The sequence below is a fragment of the Trachypithecus francoisi genome, unplaced genomic scaffold, assembly GCF_009764315.1.
Source record: "Trachypithecus francoisi isolate TF-2019V2 unplaced genomic scaffold, Tfra_2.0 Lachesis_group2, whole genome shotgun sequence".
NCBI lineage: Eukaryota > Metazoa > Chordata > Mammalia > Primates > Cercopithecidae > Trachypithecus > Trachypithecus francoisi.
Window position 1 is genome coordinate 118,710,874 of NW_022681465.1, and position 20,313 is coordinate 118,731,186.

Here is a 20,313-nt window from a genome sequence, read left to right on the forward strand (position 1 = left end):
AGGATGATCCCATTTATTAAAAAGGGAGGCGGGAAGCAAAAGGGTGTACACATACACACATGGATGTCAGAAAATGCGCAGGAAGTGGACTGGGAGAAGCAATGGCCAATTTTCAATAGTGCCCACCTTTGGAGAGGGATGGGGGAAAGAGAGCGGAGGAGGGACTTCTATATTCTCCTTTGAATATGCTTGAAACATTTACAATGCAAATGTATTATTTGTAATACACATGTATTATTTGTGTAAAGAAAATACCCATAAAAATATTAAAAAGTGTGCGTTAATAGTATAGACATGGAATCAAACTAGGTGCCTATCAATGGTGGATTGGATAAAGAAAATGTGATACATATACACTACAGAATGCTACACAGTCATGAAAAAGAAGGGAATCATGTCGTTTGCAGAACGTAGATGCAGTTGGAGGCCATTATTTTAAGTGAATTAACACAGGAACAGAAAACCAAACACCACATGTTCTCACTTATAAGTGGAAGCTAAACATCAGGTACTCATAAAGATGCAGTAATAGACACGGGTCTACTAGAGAGGGGAGGGGAGAAGAAGGACAAGAGTTGACAGACTATTGGGTACCATGCTTAGTACCTGGGTGACAGGATCAGTTGTATCCCAAACCTCAGCATCACAAGATATACTCATCTAAAAAAACTACACATGTACCCCAGAATTGAAAACAAAAGTTGAAACTATTTTTTAGAAATAAAAACTAATCTTTTCTTAAGTGTGTATGTTGGGAGATGGTAAATTCCTGTTGAGTTTCTGAATTCTGAAAACTGAAGAATCCTCAACCCCAGTTACGTGATGGAGATGGATGACTCTAGGGCCTCACTGGGCTCTGGATTTTCACGCATCCTGGATTCATCCAGTGCTGGCCAGCAATGTACACTGGCAAGAGCACAGGCCATGGAGAGTGTTCTCCCGCAATGATGCTGGTGTTGCTAATGGAGCAATGGCAAGTGCAAGCTCTGGGGTCAACCAGCCAGCCTGGACTCAAATCCTGGCTGGGTCACTCACAAGAAACAGGACTTAAGACACCTTCTCTGACGTCTGTTTGTCTACAGTAAAAGCTACCTAAGAAAGGCCAGGAGTGGTGGCTCGCGCCTGTAATCCCAACACTTTGGGAGGCCAAGGCAGGCAGATCCCCAGAGGTCAGGAGTTCAAGACCAACCTGACCAACATGGTGAGACCCCCGTCTGTACTAAAAATACAGAAATTAGCCAGGCATGGTGACAGGAGCCTGTAATCCCAGCTACTCAAGAGGCTGAGGCAGGAGAATCACTTGATCCTGGGAGGCAGAGGCTACAGTAAGCCATGATTACACTGCTATACTCCAACCTGGGCGACAGAATGAGACTCTGTCTCAAAAAAACAAACAAACAAAAAAGTTACCTAAGAAGATAAATTAAGTAAAAGCACTTAGCACTCTGCCTGGCATGTGATGAATACTCTAAAATGTGAGTTATTATCAACATACGATGCATAATAAAGGTTTTCTGCATTTATGTCTTCTAAATAAGTACATGACAGGGTCCAATTCAATGGATTTTGCAAATGGACACTTGCCCCAAAAATAAAGCTGTGGATTTTTCCCACTGGCAGAATAGGGCCACACTAACAGCTCATGTGGGAATGGGGCAGGACTGGGTTCCTCTGCACCATCAGAGAGCTCTTTATTGTGAAGAGAAAGATCCAAGATACACAGACACAGAGAATCCTCCAGTCAGCCTCAGGTAAGGTGTTCCAATGGGTCACCCAGAGGCCAAAAGCGGACAGCAAAGCTGGAGGAAGGTGTTGAACCAGGACCCCAAAGCCTAGGAAAGAGGGGCCTCTGTGATCAGGGAGCTGGGGACCTCAAGGTTTGCAGGGAGGAGAGTGGGGGCAGGCAGGGAGATGTTCCACCCCAGCTGCGGCACCTTGCCGGAGCATGCCAGCTGTATTAAAAGGCCATGGTTGAACTAAACAACCAGAGTCTGCTGAAAGCCAGGAAACTATTGACCTGGAGAGCAACCGTAGACGATCATCAAATGCAATACGTGCCAGGTCTAGCCTGCCTTCCCTCCCAACCGGCAGCAATTGTAACTGTGCAAACTCTGAAACCAGCCCCTGGACTCCTTTGTCTCATACATCACAGCCCAGATCGTCAGCACAATTCCCCTTGGTCAGGTTTTTATGACTGGTGATGATGTAAGGAGGCAGAGAAAACACAGCTGGTCCTGCGTGCCATTTACAGGGAGGGCGTTGGGAGAACATGCGCCTGTCCCCAAACACCAGCTCTTACAGCTGCTCAGCTCCCCACCGAAGGCTGAGGGTCCCTACCACCTCTCACGGAAGGAAACACGTGGCACAGACCAATGAGATGTTCCTTTAATAATCAGACGTGGACATTTTTAAAGCACGGAGATGTCTGGGGTCCTCCTTCCCCACTCCCATCATCTAGTGAGTTTCCATTCTAACCAAGTTTACCTATTAAATGCCTCTCTCAAATGCGTCCCCTTCTCCTCATCCCCAGCCCCCCTGCCTGGATCGAATGTCATTATCTCTCACGAGGATTCTGTAACCGCCTTCTGACTGTTCTGCAGTCATTCCTGGGTCCTACCTTCTAACCTCCACCCAGTAGCCAGAGGGAATTTTTCAAACACAAATCATATCCATCTCCTTCTCATTTAAAACCCTTCAGTGGCTCCCTACTGCTTTCAGGATAAAGTCTAAACTCTTTTTGCATGGTTCAGTGCATTCTTGTTATTCACCACAGTCATGTTCTATAAAATCACCACAAATGCTGATTTAGTGAACACCAAACCATTGTTCCTAGGGGACATGCAGGGTTAGGTTCCTGCAAGCCTCTGGTCACAATATTTTCATCAACAGATCAATATATAATCTTGCCATGTGTCTGTTTCTGTTTAATTTTAATATGTATTTCACATATATTGCTGCTCCATTAACACTGAACTAAGAACAGCCAACAGGACTATAGCTCATGCCCAGCTGAAACTTTTCCAATGCACATATTTCCTCTGTAAGGCACATCACATCCTTTTTTTTTCTTTTTTTTTTTTTTCCAAGTCAGAGTCTCACCCTCGTCACTCAGGTTGGAGTGCAACGGTGCAATCTCGGCTCACTGCAACCTATGCTTCCAGGTTTCAAGCAACTCTCCTGCCTCAGCCTCCCAAGTAGCTGGGATTACAGGCATGCACCACCATGCCCAGCTAATTTTTGTGTTTTTAGTAGAGACGGGGTTTCACCACATTGGCCAGGCTGGTGTTGAACTCCTAACCTCATGATCCACCCACCTTGGCCTCCCAAAAGTGCTGGGATTACAAGCATGAGCCACCGTGCCCAGCCCCATCACATCGTTCTTACGTTTACTTGGGAAAACTGGACAGTACTTCAGCACTGATGCTATACACAGCAAAATCATCAACAAAATCACAAAATGTAAGAAACACAGCACTGAATACACCTTGAAAAGGACACTGGCTTGTGGTGTGAGAGCTGAGACAAGGAGACAGAGTTGCCTTGCTTGACTTCCACTGCGAATGTGTGCAACTCAGCCAGGCAACTCCAATTTCTCACTGCTCTCTGCATGTCCATGAGTGACCACAAAAACACTGTGAGTAATCTGGGGACTACAGGTAAATTTTAGCAAGTAAATGAGTTCACAAAGAAATCTGCAAATGGTGAGGATCGACTGTGTTTATCACCGTCGCTACCCAATACCTCTTTCTCCCACCTGGGAGCAGAGTGACCCACAGAACCAATCCTAACCCCCCATCCTGCCCACTGCAGCAGTTCATGAGAGATGGGCACGTGTCCCTAACACAGTCAATCAGAAACCTCTTCCTGGATTTTTCTGCTGGAACTGGGAGGGGGGGGTTCTTGAATTTGGAGGATGAACTGGAGAAGATGTGCCTCTAGGCTGCTGATGACCATGTTCCATGCCGTGCTGGCCACCTCTGGTAGGAAAGGTTGTAACTGAGGATGGGAGAGAGCGAGAGAAGGGACCAGGGACTGTCTGGGCTTTCTGTATTTCTGCCCTCAATTCTCTGAGCTATGCCAGGATCTTCCCACAAATCCCCCTTTTCACTCAACTTAGTTTAGTTGCCTCTCTTAACTAAAAGAGTCCATACGAACACTGCATATGAGACCGCTCATGAGCTGGTCCCCATCCATCTAACCTTCATCAGGTTCCCACTTCATGAGCATTGCCCGGGGACACTGACAGTTCCTACAGGCATCCTCACCTCCATAGCGGCTCAAGCTCTCCCCTCTGCCTGGGACTTTTTTCCTTCACTCTTCAGCTTAACCCACACCTGGCCCTTTTGTGACCCCCATGCTGGGCTATATGCCTCTCTCTTCAGAGTTGCCATTGCACCCAGACCAGGATCCTCTCTTATCTCAATTCATGACATTGAATGTATCTGTCTATAGACCCTGACTGCCCTGAGGGTGGAGCCAGCCTGAATATCACGTAGCAAGAGCCTGGTGGCGGAGTGGCTGACTGTTGGGTTTGGGGCTCTAAGTCTAAAGACAGTGGAAGTCTGCCATTCTTTCCTGAAGTGAGGACAATCTGCTGGATTAGGCCCTTATGAAAACATTTCCCATCTGAATGATGTCTTGCAGTTCAGCAAGCCCTTTTACATGCATGATTTCTTTCTAGGCTCACGAGAGCCCCATGAGGCAACGATATCATTCTCTCCCTCTGAGAAAACTGAGTCTCACCCAAGTAAAGTGCTACCATCTCAGTCACATAACTAGGTGGTGATGGAGCAGGACACAAAATGCAGGCTTCCTGGATTTGGGGTCAGAGAGTTCTAAATTGTGATGAAAAGCTGGGCCCTTCTTAGAGTAACTGTTCCTGAAACTCCAGAAGCCTGTCAACCTCATCTGACACAGAGAAAGAATTTGGGTGATGAATGCCATATATGAGACAGGAGAGTAGCCTGCTATGCTATGGAGGAGGAGTAGCTTCCTATGCTATGAGGAACTCACACTATCTTGAAGGAGGGATCATCTCGTTTTTTACTAGCTCTAGTCAATGGGTGCTTGATCAAAAACTAGATGGTAAATAATATACCCAGCCTTTATAAAACGTCCCTCACACGCCTGAAATACTCTGAAGGCTCTGTCTCATTTAATACTCGCCAGGTGACCAGCTCATTTCCCTGTAATGTCCCAGTCTTAAAACCAAAAGTCACACCTCAGGAACTCCTTCAATCCTGGGCAAACCGAAACGACTGGTCCACAAATCTGGCAGCAATAGCATGAGGCAGGTAGTATTGGAATTGTTCCCATTTTACAGGTGAAGCAACTGAGGGTCAGAAGGGAAATTGACTTCCAGAGGTCACACAAGTAATTACTGACCAAGATACAAACCAATGCCCCTATGATTCTAGAGCTCTTACCGCACCTCAGCAAAGCCTTCCAGAATATATAAGCAAGTTGAGGCCTCTTGCATGAAGAATGTTGGACCACAAACACAACGCAGCCATGTCAAAGGGAGCCAGTGCATCCAACCACCATGTTCATTGGATCTATGTTTCTCAACAGATCTTAACTACAGCTGCGTCTACACAGGGCTTCAGATCAGCTAGCGTAACAACAAGCTTGACAGATGTTTTTCCCCCACTGAATTGGCCAGTGATTTAACTGTCCTCAATGCCAAAAGAACAGGCCAATTAATCCAATTCCACTGGCCAAAATAGTGGAAAGAGAAAAACAAACGAAGGCCAGTTGTCTGAGAGAGATGACCCAGTTGAAGACTGAGTCTGGCTGGTTATTTCACTACACTGGGCAGTAAACTTGATTGCATCAGGTCTCCTTGAGGCCTTTAGTAGACCCAGCCTGAACTAGTAGAATTAACCAGTTCTGTCAGCAAGGTCTACATGTAGCCTCTATCTCCTCAACTTCAAAAGACTAGATCCAGTTAATGATGGGAGTTGTACATTTTCCGTGTTATGTAATGATTGTCCATGTTTTTTTTTTTTTTTTTTTTTTTTTTTATTTTTTTTATTTTTTATTATACTTTAAGTTCTAGGGTACATGTGCATAACGTTTATATCATGTATGACTCCCCAAAGCAATCCCTCCCTCCTCCCCCCTCCCCATGATAGGCCCCAGTGTGTGATGTTCCCCTTCCCGAGTCCAAGTGATCTCATTGTTCAGTTCCCACCTATGAGTGAGAACATGCAGTGTTTGGTTTTCTCTTCTTGTGATAGTTTGCTAAGAATGATGGTTTCCAGCTGCATCCATGTCCCTACAAAGGACGCAAACTCATCCTTTTTGATGGCTGCATAGTATTCCATGGTGTATATGTGCCACATTTTCTTAATCCAGTCTGTCACAGATGGACATTTGGGTTGATTCCAAGTCTTTGCTATTGTGAATAGTGCCGCAATAAACATACGTGTGCATGTGTCTTTGTAGTAGAGTAATTTATAATCCTTTGGGTATATACCCAGTAGTGGGATGGCTGGGTCATATGGTACATCTAGTTCTAGATCCTTGAGGAATCGCCATACAGTTTTCCATAATGGTTGAACTAGTTTACAATCCCACCAACAGTGTAAAAGTGTTCCTATTTCTCCACATCCTCTCCAACATCTATTGTTTCCTGACTTCTTAATGATTGCCATTCTAACTGGTGTGAGATGGTATCTCATTGTGGTTTTGATTTGCATTTCTCTGATGGCGAGTGATGACGAGCATTTTTTCATGTGTCTGTTGGCTGTATGGATGTCTTCTTTTGAGAAATGATTGTCCATGTTAAATGCTTGCTGGGAGTCATGACTTTCAAAGGCCCTCTGAGCTGCATGGAAGGTTATGTAAGAGGCACTTGCTCATGCATTATGAGCAGAGTGGGGCAAAAATGACATTTAAGATGTTGCACAAGTTTTAAAATGAGTGACTCTACAAATAAACAGAGATTTTTAAAAGAAAGAGGAAAAAAGAGTTTATAAACCCAATAAAGATGTGACAGGGCCCAAGCAAGATGAAAAGAAGTTTAAAGCTGTGGTGAGCCACCTTCTGATGCCTTCTGAACGCTCAAATCCAGGCTAATTCTTCACGCAGAAGGAGGATGGGGGGTGTGCTCAGACATGACAACAGCCACTTACTCTCCTACTGCCCCACCCCATCACCACCACCAACTTGTTTGGATTCAATGTAGAAAGCAAGAGAATTGCACACCAAGGGCTAACCCAGTTTCCATTCCTTCTCTGGCCTTTTAGGCAGACCCAGCCCAGATACCTAGCCCAGCTCACTCAGGAGGAGCTGAGAACCCCAAGGTGGGAAACAGACCCCTGCTCTGCTTTTCCATACACCCAGATCACACCAACTAACCCATCAGAGCAGCCAAGAGTGGGAAACACTTATTATGCACTTAATGTATATCAGCCCTGTTTAAGCATCTTATCTACATTATCTCATTTAATCCTCAAAAAAAAAAAACCTCTGTGTCAGATGCTCTTATTAAACCCAATTTAAAGTAGAGACATGGAGAAGTAAATGACTTGCCCAAGCCTGGTCTTACACTTGTCTCAGGTTCTCCTTATTTAAGGAGCCCCAGGTGGAACCCTCAACCATGACAGCTGAGGCTGAGTTGCAAGGGTGGTCACTATAGGTGGATTTGTGGGGAGTTTTGGTTAGAGGAGAGAGGAGATGTTTGCAAGCAGCAAAAAAACTAAGTTTTATGTTTTGCGTCTGAGTCTTTTCAAGAGAGGAAGGAGCTAAAGACAGAAGTTAAAGAGAGCTGCATAGGGTCAAAAGTCTTCAGCTAGCAAATTAAAAAAAAACAATTCAAACTAGCTTGGACAATCAAGTTATCCGTTCATATAAGATTAAATTTTGTGGGGGGAACTTAAAATGTCCTTGATCTAGAGTCTCAACAACATCAAGAAGGACCTGGGGCCTTTCTTCCATCCACTGTCCACAGTGTCACCTTCCTCCTGAAGCTGCTTATCTGTGTCTGTGAGATGCTGTCAGCAGCAGGTATGGCTACTGTCTGTCCTCAATGTGTTTGGTGTCAGAGGAGAGCCTGGCTGCCCGGGGCCCTCTCAAGACAGCAAGAAAGCTGCTTTTCTCAGAAGGTCCTGTCACACTCTGCCTGGAACTCATCCTGGCCCCTACGCAGATGGGGCCCAGGAACACTGACTGAATTGCCCCCTGAAGGGTTGTAACCCTGGGAGCAACGAGGGTGCAGCATCCTCATCCAAACAGTCGCCAGTGGCATTGACTCAGGTAGTTTTTTGGGCAGCGGGCATTATTAAGGGAACAGGAGAATCATCTAGAAGGCTAGGTTCACATGAGACACCCCTAGAGATTCCCAGAAATAACCAGGGAGACCTCAGAAAGCCCAATGTCCTACATTTCCTACATTGTGTGAATTGCAGTAAGTCTGTGAAAGTTGAGTGCATTTGCAACATAAAACTGGGGGTTCCTGGGAAAAATCAAATTACATTTGCTTTAATGACCCTTTTAGAGCCACCTGTATCTTTACCTGACCCTCAGTCCTCTCCCAGACGTACCCATTACGTGACAGCAATGGGTACCCATTACGTGAGAGCTAGCACCGCCTGTTCCAGGTGGTCACTGATCTCTGCTTCCCAGGCAGGGGAGAGGCTCAGACACTAATAATTCAATTTCTTCCACACCGTCACAGCCCAAGCAGTGTGAAAGGATGTTGGCTTCAGTAATCAAGTTTCTAGTCCGGCTCCAATCATTCCAATAATCCCATTTCTTCTCCCTTCGGCTTAATAGTCCTTTGTCTGACTCTACCCGGATTGTGTTTACTAGGGAAACGTGAAGGGCAGAAATTGACCACCCATACAACTAGTGAACAGGCAAAGAGAACCTTAACATCACACACTGGTAGACCTGAGGCCACTTGTGAGACCAAGGAACAACTCATTCCTCACACTGGCCAATGGCTCACAGCTGAGGCCCATCCTCGGCATGGCCCCTGACAAAGACTCTCTCTCTAACCAAACTTGATTTAGGCTCCTCTGAGCCGTCTTCTTGACCAGGCTTCAACTTTGGGCTTCCAGGTCCATCCCTGCAAGTTTTTGGAGTCCAGTCTTAGCCAGAATCTTGCTAAGTCAGTTTAGTATGAATCCCCTCATCCCTTCATATCTGACCACCCATGATATTCAGTCAAGTTTCTTATCTCCACCTTTGATGTGAAGGTTCTTGGCCTGCCTTTAGCAAGAATCCTATTAGTCCAGTTTGCTAAGAATTCCCCTACGCTTGATGTCTCCTCTTCATCATTTTTCATTCCCTGATCCCTCACCCTGTTCCTTGCCTATAAATCCCCTCTCGTCCTTTCTGTATTCAGAGTTGGACCAGATCTCTCTCCCCTGTTGCGACAGTCTTGAATAGTCTTTCTCACCACTTTAACAAGTGTCAGAATAATATTCTTCTTTATCACCCTCAGCTAAAGGAAACTGCCTCATCAGCAGTTATTCCCCTCCCCACAGAAGCCCACATCACATGATTGGTTAATGCCGGGACACCAAGTCCCGGCCTCCCTGCCTCAAGTCAGGACATCTCTGAAGGGCATCTCAGCTTCAGAGTTCCCAGGGGGATCAGCTGGATCCCCTGCTGCAACTACATCACGGTTCAACCTCCCATTGGCTCAGTCTTGCTTCTCTCTACACAGAATCTGTTCCTGAGAACCGCAATAAGCCAGCTGCTTGCAAATCTGTCTCAGAGTCTCTTTCCCTGGGAATCCAGCCTAAGCTAGATGGGACAGAGTGGACTCTAAAATGGGATTTTAGAGTTGGATTACCTGCTGTCCAATGGCAGGAGCCCCCTCACCATGGCAAATGGAGGAAAGAGAAGGTTGCAGTGTCATGGTTACAACCTTCACCAGTCATGTGGGAGGGGATGGCCAGGCAGGGGAGGCATGAGTGGGTCCACTGCCTTAGGCTTCTGAGAGGTTTCGGGAAGTGGCAACTGTCAGCACAATGGAACAGGATGGCAGTTGCTGCACATGTTGATGCCTGGGAGAATGGCAGTGAAAGGCTGGGCATGATGAGTAATCACCAATGGAAGGCATAGTATGAAAGCCAGAGGGTTGTTTTTTTGTTTTTTTTTTTGTTTGTTTGTTTGTTTGTTTGTTTCTTTTTTCTGACAGTACACAAAGAGACTCTCATTTTCTGCAGGAGAGTTCAGAAGAAGTTGTGGATTGGGCTGAGAACTTCATAGGGAGAGCAGAACTCCAGAGAAGGTGGAATTCTCAGTGCCAGCAAGGCTACTATGCCAAGGTCAGGGCCCTGACTGGGGAGGAGGATGACCTCAAGTAGAGATGGAGACATCTGGGTTGATACAGTTGAAAATCATGAATGCCCAGAATCCCCTGAAACCACTAGCCTGCAGAAGTGGCCCATTACTCCCTGCTAAAGATTAGAATTCTTCCCTTGCTTGAAGATGACACAGAGGTGCCTTGCCAAAAAGCACGCTGCTTGAGAATATGCACCCATGCCCTTCTGGCCACTAGACCAATAACTAGGGTTAAGACAACAGAACCCAATCAGGGAAGAGTTGCACCTGCTAAGGGTAGAAAGGCACTGTCCCCTGAAGGAGCTGTGAGACCTAGCCATGTGGACCAGCAGGAAAAGAGATCATATGCTGGATAAAGAGGCAGAATATGGTCATTAAAAGCAAGTTTTATCCATACGGGCATATTGTCTTACCATACAGGACTTACACCCTAGCGAGGACCCCAGGAGACAACACTAAAAATGTCCCTTGGTGGCTTTGGGAATGGCTGGCACTGAGTCAAAGAGAAATGTCAGAACTGTTATCGCAGATGATGGAAGAAGGAATCAGAGGACTAGGAGACGTGAGCATGCTCGAGTAGATATGTTCTCCTACTGTGTCCTCCTACTCTGCTCTGCAGGTGAGTCCAGAGGATGCCCCATCTGCTGATGCAGTACATAATGCTCTGGGGGGACCGCAGCACAACTGAAGTTCAGGGTGGCTATTCTCACGGCCAGTGCTCTTGGTAGGAGATGCTGTTACGGGAACAGGATCCATGATAGCAACTGGATAACAGAGGCCAGGCGGCAGCGCTTAACCATCAGAGGCAAGGTCAGTGGTGGCACAGTGATGAGTGGTAGGATGGGGTGGAAGCAGGAAGCCCACCCCATGGAGCCCTACAAAAAGGGTGAAGAGAATGCAGTGCCCCTGGGGGCAAAGCAAAGGTACCTTCACTGAAAGGGCATTTCTTACTGTATACAATTTAAAGAAATCAAAGATAATTGATTCAGGAGACTAAGAGAGGTTACCTCAACTAAATATCACGGTCCCTCACTCAGATTTTAGACCTAGAAACTGCCAACTGCAAGAGTAGAGGAGTCCCCATGAGGAAAGGCCCTAGAATGCCACAATGAGTGTTTGCAGTCATGATGCCCTCAATCACTCCCCAAGGGTGTCTAGTGCCAGGTGAGATGTCAGGGAAAATACCCAGACATTTCAAGGACTACTGGATACCAGATCTGAGTTGTCACATCAACATAGTCCCCAGTAAACCTGGCCCAGGTCTGGCTCATGGTGAACGCAACCAGTGGTCACTTCCCTGGTTCTCAAATGCGTGAGTTAAATGAACGCTTGCTATAGTTAGGAGAACCCCCACATTTGTTCCTTGGCAGATGGAGCCATTCTAGTGAAGAAAGTCAAAGTGGAAGCCTTCAAAATTGCCCTCATCCCCCAGCCATGACATTAAATCCAAAACAAAATCACAGCCCAAGGAGAATGACAGTAATTAGTGCCATCCTTAAAGACCTAAAGGAGCAGCAGTGGTAGTCCCTGTAATATCCTCATTTAACTCACCCATCTGCTCCCTACAAAAACCGGATGGATTCTGAAGGATGACGGTAGACTGCAGGAGCTTGACAATTACAGTGGCTGGTCCAGATGTGGCATCTTTGCAAGAGCAGACTAACACAGTTCAGGTGCATGGCATGCAACCCCAGCTGCTGCCAGTGGATTCTTTTCTGTCCCTGTTAAGTAACAGTGCCAAGAGCAGTCTCCATTCCCATGGAGCAGTCCACAGTGTAAACTGACAGTCGCACTCTAGGGCTATATGAGCTGTCCCATTCTCTTTCATGATATAGTCCAAAGGGATCTAGACCCCCTCTGCACATTCTGCAAAGCATGGCATGTAACAATAACAGACATGGCAAATATCACTATCTCAATGACATTGTATTGGTCAAACTAAATGAGCAAGAAGTGCCAAGTAGGCAAAAGGCTTTCATAAGACACGTGGGCTCTAGGGTTTGGAAAATAAAACTTAAAAAATTCAGCCAGGTGTGGTGGCTTATGCCTATAATTCTAGCTACTCGGGAAGCTGAGGCAAGAGGATCATTTGAACTCAGGAGTTCAAGGCTGCAGTGAGCTATGATCACACTACTACACTCCAGCCTGGACAACAGAGTGAGACTCTGTCTCTTAAAAAAATATAAAAATCAACAACCCCCATATTGGTGATAATTTTAGTCCTAAGCATGGAAGAGTGGGCCTCACTATGTAAGGGGCCATCCCCTCCAAAATAAAGGACAAATTAAAGCATCTCCCACCTCCCATCACTCAAAAGGAAGCACAAAGCCTGGTGTGCCTTTTTGGGGTCTGGAGGCAGCACATTCCACATTTGGGGAAACTTCGCCGAAACAGTTTACTGAGTGACACTAAAGTCTCCTGGTGCGAATGGGACCCAGAGCAGGAAAGGGCTGGGCGGCAGGTCCGGGCTGTGAGCAAGCAGCCCTGCCATTTGGGCCATATGACTCAGCTGGGCCTCTGATATTAGAGTTTTCTCTAAGAGAAAGAAGATTCCATGAGGAGTTTACGGAAGGCCCCAGTAGAAGAATCACAGCATAGTTCCCTGGGCTTCCGGAACAAGACCATGCTATCTGTGGTGGAGAACTACGTACCTTTCAACAAACAGCTCCTGGCTTACTATTTGCCCTCTCATCATGAAGCACCTGGCCATGAAATATCAAGTGAACATGAGCCAGAACTGCCCGTCATGATCCATCAAGTCACGGGGTTGGACAGGCCCAGCTATAGCCTGTCGTAAGATGGTGGGAGTGGCACATTCCAGACTGAGCAACAGCAGGTCCAGAATGCACAATTCAGCTCCATGCACAGGTGGCCCAGGCTACCATGCCGCTCACCAATGTCATGCCCATACCTCTCCGTCAGTTTCATGGCGGGCTAGGGGTAGGGGAGGGGGTGGGTCCCTATGACCAACTGGCAGAGGAGGCTCATGAACAAGTCAGCTCAATACGCAAGTTCACTTGCATGCTTGCCCTCCTCCTGGCCCCGGCCCACACCATCTGAATACACACCTGAACAGGGCATTTCTTCCAGGTGAGGTAATTTTATGTGATGAGGCAATTAAACTGAGTGGTTAAGAGATGACTTTTGGAGAGAATCAGTTTGAGATCCAAATCCTGACTCCAGTACCATCAGATTGTATGAGCTGATGTGAGTCTCTTCACCAGCATGGGACCCATGGCCTCATCTGTGCAATCTGGATAAGCTCTTCACCCCGCAGGTTTGCCCAAGGTCTCGGTGCATGAGCACATTCACACAGGACCAGGCTCTGGGTGAGGGCACATTGAACAGATGCTCCATGCTGAAAGACGTGTGTGTAGCTGGGTTACAGAGCCCCATCCCCTGTCTTCCAAGTTCCTGCCCAACAAAAGTTGATTTGTCTACTCTCTTCCAAACTCCATCCAGGAAACACAGTGAACACTCAATAATAACCCAGAGTTTCCTCAAGAGGTTTTGTATATCCATCAGGAGAGCTTCTGAAGTCAGGTTGGGGTTTTTTCCCCTGAACTGTGGCTATGTTTGGAAGCTGGTTTGTGGTGTGCACACATGCCATCCTCTCAGCCTGCCTGGCCTCTGAGGGCTCCACGCCCTCTCCCTGAGTTCTGCTTGGTGGCCACTGAAACAACAAACATCCCTCTACTAGTACACAGGGAGCTAGAGACGGGCCAACTCTGGCTGATCTCTGCTGTGTCCAAGTTCACCCAGCAAGCTCGCTGGCGCTGGTTCACGTTCTTCCAAGTTTCAGTGGGGGGCGAGAGTGAAAACTGGCCTCTCAAAGCACCCTTGGCTGAACTAAGTTCATGAAAAGAAAAAACTCCTGTGAGACAACAGCTCCAAAAAAAATTTCCCCAGGCTGCAGTGTGTTCCTCTGTTCGACCTTTTCCAAAGTAGAGTAACCATCTTTATAGAAACAAAAACAAAAACATGTCCCAAAGCAAGGGCCCAGCACGTGCAGTCACGGAATGCAACAGTCTTAGTGTCAAAAGGAGCCAAATTCAAATCCTAACTCTGCCTCTGTGTAGCCTTGAGCTATCCACAACCTCAGTTTCCACTTCTGCAAAGAACAGAGTGGCTAGAAGTTGCCTGGCACCCAGCAGACGCTCCTGGAGTCCCTTTACCATCACTGGATCAGCTTTCACAGAACCAGAGCTTGTCAGAGTTGCGAAGTGCCGGAGAGAGCATTTTGTCCAAATTTCAGTTGAGCAGTCCATTCTTACAGCCCCTGAGGCTTCTGTCTTATGGCTGACCTCATCCAAAATGGGTAGAGAGATCTCAAGAAAGGAAATCAAGACAATATTTTATTGAAAAGAAAAATATTGAAAAGCATGTCCCCCCCCCCCGCCCCAGTTTCTGAGATTTTGCTGTCATCATGGTTGCTAGGCTGGTCTGATATACGCACCAGAGCAGGGGAGAAGAATGGCTTGGGGGAGAGGCTGGTCCTTGGCAGGCACGCAGGGATCCATGACCTCTTCAACATGTCCCCTGAGCCCAGTGCAGGGGTATAACTCAGAGACTGCATCTGCAAGACGGCCTGAAAATGCTTCCAAAAAGAACACAGAGGAGGCAGGAGCTCTCTAAATCACTCAGGAACAGTGCACTCCCAAGTCACACCAAACGAATGTGTTAACGTATTAACTCCTGAGACCGAGAAGTGCAGAGGAGGGATAGGCTTCAGCAAAGCTTTGTTAGCAGCTCTGCAGAGTCTCCAAGAACCTCATTGCCTTCCATTTCTCCACTCTGCCTCCTGCTTCTGCCTGCCCTCCTTCTTGGCCACAAGATGGCTGCCAGCAGCCATGACGGCTTGCTAGTCCAGTGAAAAAGAGGGCAGCTCTGCGAAGATAGCTTCTGTGAAAGAACAGCCGCAAAAGCTTCCTTTTCAGAACTTCCCAGCAAATGCTTCCCTGGGACACCTGCCAGTCGCTGAGGCCAGGGCATTGAGCTGTAAGCACAAGCTTAGGCCAACCAGGGCCACCTTCTGGAGCTGGGACTTGGGCCTGCTTCCCTTGGAAACACAAGGGCTACATGGGGGATAGCACCCACATGAAAACTGGGGTGCTGATACCAAGATAAAGGAGTAGCTGCTGGGCCTACAGCAGCAAATGCGCATGACACCATCCAATGCTGCGTCCTCCCTGATCATGTATCAGCTCTGATCCTTCCATAGTGCCCACTGCTGTCTGTTCTCGTGCAGGTAGACAGGTAAATCTGACCAGTTTTGGTTAGCCCAGGGTAGACACGGCTTCTTGACAACTAATGATTTAGTGGGAGGGGCCAGGGGCTGCCCACTCCTTGAACTCATTGATTGCCAAACTTTGCTCTAAGGAACACTTGTTTTCTGTGGAGCAGTCTAAGGGGAGCATTGTAATTGCAACAAAAAGCAGGTGCCTGGGGATAGAGGAGGCCAAACAGGTCAGGCTCTGGCCACCCTTTTCCACTTTAGGCTCACACACCTGCACCCGGCCCCACCTTAAAACCGGTCTCTGATACCCACTCATTTTTTGCAGCCTTCACGTTGGACTTAGACCCCACCTCCTATGCAAATGCCAAATCCTCTACAGCCTCTGCCTTCTAGAGCTGTTTCCTCAGTCCTCAGACCTGAAATTTTCTTCCTTCATGGCCCTGAGCTGACCCCCAGGTCTTCTACAACACCAGGACACCCCTGCAGAAGACAGTCAGCACTCCCCAGGCCAACCCAGAACTAGCCTGCCTTGGTCACTTTCTACCCATGAGAGATCACTTCACCTCTCCCAACCTCAGTTTTCTTCTTTATTAAATTGCAAGAACAACCCACAACTTAGACCAAGAATAATGCTGCCTGTTGGGGCACTGGGTTGACTGTTACATTTGTAGAATCTCTCTTTTTATGATCAATAACGGCTGGAACTGCTTGACCTGTTCAACATTCAAGTTAACAGTATCCAGGCTCCATTTAAAAAATATTTAAAAAGCTCTTTATAAAGGGAATTGGAGGCCCCTAAAGACAACACTGGCACTAAGTGGGCTATGAGTGGCCCCAGGCTGGCTCCCCAGAGCTCCATAACTTTCTAGAACCTCTACAAATAGGATGCTTTAAGCTAAGTCTCCACCCCAAAGTCTGCTTGGCAAACAACATGCCCACTTCTCAGTTGCTTTCTGCTGCTGCTGGTGATGGCAACCTTAAAAGCTGATTCAGATAGGCAGGCCTGGGTCTTGTCATTGCTGCTTCATTCCTTCTACCTTTGGAAGCTCAACTTCAAGGCTCACCCAAAGTCCTGAAGATGAGCGGAAAGCTGCATGGAGGAAATACACCCATAATTCACTCAACCTTTCATTCATTCACAGCCACTCTTACCCTTTCATTCATTCACAGCCACTCTGTACAACCTGCCCTGTACCTGAGTTTGAAGATGGATAAAGTGGGAACTATTAGATGGTGTCACCACAAGGACCCAGGGATGCCTGGATCCTGCCTTTTACTGTCACCACCACCCTCCCCACACAGAGAACCTGAAGAGCAAGGGCGGAAGAGAAACCAGAGGAGCTGCTCTAGAAACAGCTGCCCAGGAGAGCTGTCTACACTGCAGAGTGTCCTAGTCAGGGTTCAGGGTCAAAGTAAGGCCAGCTGTCTCTATGCCAGATGTTCATCTTTAAATTATCATGCCAATGCAGGCTGAGAACAAGAGCAAAAGAGAGAGACAGAGAGAAAGGGAGAGATGGGAGGAGAGAAAGAGAGAATATCCAAAGAGAGAATCAAGTACCAAGAGGGGCCCTGAATCCCCATGATCCATCCATACCTATGGAGAGGAAAAGAAAGACAAATAAGGATGTCCTCCCTGATCTTTTGAGCCAGGCCCTGCTTAGTCAGGAATGATGTGATAGGGTTGACCAAATGTGTGAGACATGGAGGAGCATCCTAGGTCTATGCAATAGCATGTGCACAATATGTAGCATGTCCAGGGAACACACATGTCTGTAGCAGAAGTACCAAAAGAGAAGAAGAAAGAGGTGAAGCTTGCCTTCAGAGGCAGGTAGGCTCTGCAGGGCCCAGATTGCAGGGGATCTATTATACAACCTCACCCTTGCCATGACCCTCAGAGTGCACTCTCCTTGCCTTGACTTTGGGCACAACTGTGTGACTTGCTTTGATCACGGACACTAGCAGAGAGGAGGGGAACAAAAAGCTAGAAACGTGCTTCTAAGGTTAGAACTGACCCCTTCTACTCTTGCCTTTTGCCATGACAAGAACATCCTTTAGGCCATCACTGATCTAGAAAGGTTGAGAGACACGTGGGGTAGGCCTGGGACTCAACATACAGCCCAGAGACCAGCCCAGGTGAGCCCAGCCAAGATCAGCCACATCCTCGCCAACCACACATGCATGAGCAAGAACAACGAATGCTTATCAGAGTGGGCATGCCACTGATACTGTGTGGTTATTTGTCACACAGCAAATGCTGACTGAGTCAGCCTTGGGTGCTTAGGTAAGACATTTGGAATTTATCCTGGAAGTGGAAGAAAATCATCTAATAACTTTTTGCAGACAGTTCTCTCACAACTTTCTGAGCTAAAATCTGGAGCATGAAATTCACCCCCTCTGCAGTCCCTGGCACAGTGTTGGACATGTGGAACAGACACACTAAATCCTTGCTGGTGAACTCAGGAAAATGTATGCCTTTGCTCAAGCTGTTTTCTCTCACTTAAAAGAACTTCCCCCACCACAGCCACCTAATGGACACATTTTTCTACTTCAAGCATCCTGCTTAGAACCTTGGCAGAAACTTCTGTAAAGTGGATCAAGAGCTCCAGCAGATATTACACAATGGACGTGGTTTCTCCTCTTCTAGACTCTGAGCTCCTTAAGGGACAATGTCTCTTTTCTCTTGGGTCCCCAGCACCTAGGATAGTGCCCAGCATAGAGTAGGCGACTGGTCAGTCTTTGTTCAATGAATGAACAAGTGAACTCCCCCACAGCTCCTAGCACAAAGCTGAGCCAGTGGTCCTCAGGCAGCAAATGCTGGGTTGCTTGGCTGCCAGTATTTGTCCTAATTAATCCCCTCTCCTGTTACTTCTTTCTTCTCCTATTTAGAATCTTAAACTCCCTCCCATGAACTACTCAGCCTCTGCTACAGTAACTTCTTTATTCCATTTTAATAATACCTAGACTATGGACAGAGTGACATAAAGGAAACCCGTGAGTCAAAACATCTATGGTAGGAAAAATACAGGTGACCTATAAAGTACTTCACCAACTTTCCTGAAGACTTCATGCTTGGACCTTATAAATCACGGGCGCCTGTCCCGCACAGGCTGGGCCAACGCACTGCAGCGAGCTGCCCATCTTTAAGAGGCCTGGTGACACAATGGCTTGTTGATGCAGGGTATTTATACAGAATTTCCCACATCAATCTTGGTGTAAAAAGGGAGGTGATGTCATTCAGCGGTGAAACAAGTATCATCTGTAGAAAATCCCAAGCAGCCTCTGGGACACAGTTACACTTGTTTATTTATTCAAGGTTGCATGAATTGTGAGATGAACACTGAAGCCATGCTACAAAGACCAGGAGCTTTCAAAACATCCAGACCCTCTGACCCAGAAAGCATTCCCCTTCTAGGAATCTGTCCTAATAAAATCATCAGGGAGGTGTACAGAGAGATGCACAAAGATTTATGTTTATAGTTTGATTCCTGGAACGGTAACTAGAAAAGGAAAAAATATAAATAACTCTACTAAATACAGCTGGGAAGTGGTTAAGCAAACATGGAGGTGGTGTAACTAGGTGGTTACATCCACATCAAGCAGTGATTTACAGCTGTTAAAATTGATCATTTGTGTTCCTTCTCCTTTTTTTCCCTTCCTGATTAATTGGGTCTAAAAGCCATCATGTGTGGCTGAGCAAGGTAGGAGTCTGCAGAAGGTGAGGATGGGAGTTTTAGAACCTGAGAGAGGTAAGGAGCATGTCTACACAGAGTGGTGGCTGTGGCAAGGATAGCCTGGCCCAAGGTGTCTCACCACGTAGGGTAAGAAGGGGACTCATGCAGCGAGGCAGTGTTGGTGACAGCCTGGCATGGAGATTCAGAGCCTCAGTGGGTGAGAGGAGTGTCTTCATGAGTAGTGGCAGCTGCAGTGGGCCAGCACAGGGTGTTGGAGCCACACTGAGAGGAGGAGGGCATCCATGTAGCAGAAAGAGACATTCATCCCAGCACATCAGGTCAGAGGACGAGTGGGTCAGGAACTAATTCACATGACCATAGAATGGGTAGCAGTGGCAGTAATAATAGATTGGTTACTTGCAGGAGCATTAAACAAATTAGTAAATATGTTCTGGGTTTCTTATTGTCCAAGAAGTATTACAAATATGAAAAGGCAGAAAACTAGGATGAACTTATACTGGCTTGAAGAAATCAGTGTGAATTCATGAAGATAGAGAAAAAGAGAGAGAGATGATTAGATGCATAGAGATTAGAATGTGTGTGTGTGTGTATGTGTGTGTGTGTGTGTGTACATATATTCCCTAGCTCTGTCTACCAAGTGCATCTAGAAGCAACAACGCAATAGAATGAGCACCTTAGCAAGCAGATCTTGGTTTCTAAATACCATCCTCCACTAAAATAAACCAGGGGTCAATGGAGAAATGGCTCCTGAAGAGGCAAATTGCTGTAGGCCCATGAACACCTACACATTCTTGCTTGGTGTGCCAAGAACGGAAGATCTGATTACTCCTGCCCAGGCCCATATCGTGACTGTGTTTGCAGTGAGCAACTTTGCAGAACAAGTAATGTCTCCTTCCAGAATAAAGATTAGGCTTGTTTATTGTTTGCTATAAAAGTGGTGGATCTGGGCCGGGGGTGATGGCTCATGCCTGTAATCCCAGCACTTTGGGAGGCCAAGGCGGGTGGATCATGAGGTCAGGAGATCGAGACCATTCTGGCTAACACAGTGAAACCCTGTCTCTACTAAAAATACAAAAACCTAGCCAA